A 4712-nucleotide genomic window follows, 5' to 3' on the forward strand; every position below is an offset into this window, starting at 1 on the left:
TGCCTATATATTTTGTTGAAATTAGTAAATGATGTTTTAAGTGTAATAGTTGTTGACTTTTCTTTTAAGTTTATTTTTTTATAACTCAAAAGATTAAAATCACCATATATAAAGTTTAAGATGGGAGCTCAAATATCTATAAAGTTGGTTTTGTCCCTAACCGCTAGTAAAACATTCAATCATTAATATGCTTATATTCATGGATAGTTCCTTATCTCAAAAGCACATGTATTCAAGTAGTTTACATTGATATTAAAAACGCTTACAATTCAGCATTACAGAAACGATAATTAGAAATATCAAGTCAGTATGGACTTCATAAATTCTTAGCAAAGTGGTTCTATAATTGAAAATAAATTATAAATTAACTTATTATTACTTATAAACTAAACAAAAGTTTTATAAGTACATACTATGTATTTAAGACCGTTTAAGAAAAACCGTTTAAGCTTAAAAATCATTAAAAAATATTTTCTTAAAGCACTTTGATTGTTAACTAACTAAAGTTTATTAACTAAGAGTGTAAACAAATATGTATTGTTTATTGAACGAAAAAAAAAGCGCTCAAATATTTGGTCCTAGGACCTGGTGTACGAAAAAACCTTTCGATCATCAAGTCATACACCAGGATACAGTTTAAAGTCATGTCCAGGACATGTGCAAGACAACTAAATAAATTTCCTAAAATAATTAAACTATAAAAGTTACATTTTAACCACAACACAACTTGTTAAGTTTTTCCACTACAAGTTAAAAAATCTACGGAAAAATTGCTGTCCTGGATCTGTTTCGTTCGAATCATCGTTTTGTAAATCAGTTGCACGAGATGGTAGAATATTACATCTGAAATAAAAACTAATGTTTTAGATTGACGTTATTTTCCATTTTGAAAAATCAAACTTTTAATGTATCATGTTCTTTAGAGATTTTAAAGAAGATTCTTTTTATTAAAAAAGTTAATAAAAAAAGATATGTTGACCAAGTTTTCAAGATAATGAATTTTAAATAAATAAAAAAATGTTAAGAAATATATTTTAAAATCAGCTAAAAACATATTTTAGTAAAAATATTAATTAAAATGGTAGTTATTTTACATTAGCAACTTACGGTTCCAAAATGACTTCTTCGTAATTATCTTCAACCTCAACAGTCTTCTTGAGCGGAAGGAGGCCTTCCAGTTGCTTCAATACTTTCTCATCCTTCAACCCGCCTGGTGGAAAAACTACAACGAACTTCACAACCATCCTTCCGTTTACCAGCGGGTTTCTGTGCTTCGGCATTCCCTCCTCGTTTATGCTTTTCACCATGCAGCCGTCTTTGATGTCACCTATGAAAGTTTATTCACTTAATACTGTGATTGTATTTAATTTTATTTTTAGGCTGGTAGGAATGTTAAATAACTTAAATTTAAATGCTGCTTAGACCTTTTGGCCTGTTTAATTTTTATGTAGATTTTTCTTTCTCTTCATTTAATCATCAGTAAACTGAAACATTTTAACTCATAAACAACAGCATTATTCAGATGTTGTTAAAAATTAACAATATATCATACTTCTTAAAAATATTAATTTCCACTAAATTAGAAAAAAACAAACAACTACATACAGGGTCCGTTTGTGACGAGAAGTTCTCTTCCATCCAGAGTCTTTATGACGCGCTGGAACCCGGTGAGCGCCTCGCTTAAGGAAATATAAATTTGCAAGTGCAGGTCCATGTTGTTCCTCGTGTAAACGTCGTGGGGCTTCTGCTTCAACCCGATTATGACGTCACCTGCGATCTTGCCGGGCTCCTCGTCTCCCGCGCCCGTGAACTTGACCGTGTGTCCCGTTTTCATTCCTGTTGAAGTACAAAAATGTTATGTTTTGTTTTGAAACAATAAAGACTATTAAAACAAGTACGCTAACTTTATTTGAGAATTCAATTAAACTTAATGAGACTTTTTGAACTTAATCTGCTCAAATTGTGAATACTCGGAATAATTTTTGGTAATTAAATGGTTTGATTATCTCATACAAGTTATTTATGTTTTTATTGTAACGAATAATTATAAAAGACACATTTATTTATTTATTTTAGTTTAAGATGTTTTAAAAAAAATCGTCTGTGAAATATAAATGATAACAAAACAATGTTTCACTCTTATATTGGGATATAGAAAATCATCAGTTGTTGTAAATAATATACAAACCTTATTCAAATAGAATATCCCAATATAGGAGTGAAACATTGTTTTGTTGATAATAAACTGAAAAAATAAATGATAGATAAAAATCTCCTCATAGCTAATTAAGTCGAAAACTTAAACTGTTTGACTTAAAACAAACTACAATGATATAAATAAAAATAAAACCTTTATCAATATGAACTTCAATGATTTTGGGTTGGGTTAGAATCTTTTTTCCATGACAATTCTTGCATTTGTTAACAATAATCTTTCCTTCACCGTTGCAAAAATGACATGTTTGTTGTACCTGAAAACAAGCAATATTAAAATATAAGTTTACATTAGTATTTCATAATTCAAAAAACTTCATCAGTGTTCTTACAAAAAAAATATTTCTAAACAGACATATATTTAAACTGTTTAGATCATACAATAAAGTACTAATGATTATACACAAAAATATTATATATACATAATACAATACTAAAACACTCACCCGTCGAACCATGTTCATTCCCAAATTCTGATAGATGAACCTGATACCCTGACCTTCGCAGTCCCTTCAACTTCTAACGTTGCTGCCACCTCTACCGCTGCACTGCTTGCACACAACCTTCCTGTTAACCGTCTGGTGGCGCCGCTGTACATTTGCTCCAACGATACCTTCAGCTCGTGCATTACGTCCGCTACCTTCGGCGGTCCGCTTTGCCCACCCACTTGAAGCAAATAAAAGTTAAAATAAATACCGATAACTACATAACTACCAAAAGTTTTTGATTATGAAACTTGATCATATTGTAAAATCAAAGTACTTTTAAAATAACTTACTACTAGGATATCTATAAACAATTGCGTTTGAAAACAAACATTTATCATAGAACTACTTGCCATTTTAAAGTATAAAATGATACCAGAATCGCTTAATTTTCTCAATATTTTTATGTTCTTTTTAAAGTTTTTCAAGCATAATTTTCAACAACTTACTTCCACCAAAACCGAAAAAGTCGAACAAGTCTGTTGGTTCCTGATGTTGGTTCCCGCCTCCTTCCTTCAGCGCTTGCTCGCCCCCCTCGTCGTATATTGCTCTCTTCTCATCGTCCGACAAAACCTCGTACGCGTTAGATATTTCCTTGAACTGTTGTGTACGTATTTGTTTGAAAAAAAATTAAGTAATGTGATATAAAAAAAGGAAATTATCTTGAACTGTGCAATATTGTTAGTGTGATAAGTTGCTTAAAATATATAGTAGATTTAATTAAGAAAAATCTTCTTTAACAGTTGACGTTTGTAGTGTTTGTGAGATTAAAATTACAAGATATGGAGTATTTATTTAATTATTTAAAAGAAAAGAAATTTTCTTGAACTGTGACATATTTGTTTATTCTAGATGAAAGTTATTCAAAAACATATTCTGTAAAAACAATAAGGGCTAAATTTATATTAGAAAAAAAAAGAATACTTAAGTAAGCCATATGATTTTCATCTACGATTTTTATATTCTATATCAGGTTTCTATAATAATAAAAATTTAACTGTAATTAAATTCAAAAGCTAGTCAAAAGTGCTTATTTTTTTAAAAACATTATACTCTATTTAATTAATTTTATTACTAAAAGCGAGAAAAAAAATGTTTTATATCACTTGATCATGTTTTTAACAACTAAATAACTTAAGTTCAGTAAAGTAATTTATTGAACTGTCAACAAAGAACTTATTGAATACCTTCTCAGAAGCTTGATTATTTCCCGGGTTCTTATCAGGATGAAATTTCATGGCCATTTTTCTGTAAGCTTTTTTCAATTCACTAGCAGTTGCTGTGCGAGTTACACCAAGAGTTTCATACAATTTAGTTTCAACCATTTTGTTTACTTTGATATTATTTTCTATAGAAATTTCTATTTGGTTAAGAAATATACAAATTTATCCTTAAACACAGTAATTATAAAAACTTTCTTTAAACAACATTAGGTTAAAATATAAATTAGTATAATGGCGACATTACAAAAATTATATAACTGGTACAGAAAATCTAAATAAATAAAAATTGTTGTTAATTAATAAAACAATTTTAAGAAGTTTATTCAATAATCAAAAAGATACGAAACAATTTTAGATTGCCATATTTTTTTAGCTTTTTTACAAAACAGCATGTAATTTACTTTAGGGAAAACAAAAACTACCGATAATGCCAACTATGCTAAATACATCAAGTTTGCTACTCTTTGAGTCAAAATTTTTTCCCTGAATGACCAGAAACTTCCCTAAGTAACCTTAAACTTCCCTGAGTTTCCTTAAGTTTTTTAAATCCTTAGATACTATATTATTTATTAAAAAATTACAATGTTAATTCTAAGAATATTAAAGAGCTAGCCGCAAGGCTTAAAAAATATAAATAAGCACTTAAAAATAAATCAAATTACTTTTGTTGAACAAAATGTTGAAACTTGTTTAATTAATCTCATTCTAAATCTAGAAAAAAATTTCCCTAAGATTTCTAAAAAATCTTAAAGTTTCCGTGATATTTTTTATAAAACCAAAAATGCCCTGA

At 28.7% G+C, this 4712-nt stretch overlaps 1 pseudogene; it reads right to left on the reverse strand.

The window, feature by feature from the left end:
* Positions 1-743: 743 nt before the first annotated feature.
* On the reverse strand, positions 744-4024 carry LOC145832600 (dnaJ homolog subfamily A member 4-like; annotated as a pseudogene).
* Between the last annotated feature and the right edge of the window lie 688 nt (positions 4025-4712).

The sequence above is a fragment of the Thalia democratica genome, chromosome 3 (genome assembly GCF_965202585.1).
Source record: "Thalia democratica chromosome 3, ktThaDemo2.hap1.1, whole genome shotgun sequence".
Classification (NCBI taxonomy): Eukaryota; Metazoa; Chordata; class Thaliacea; order Salpida; family Salpidae; genus Thalia; species Thalia democratica.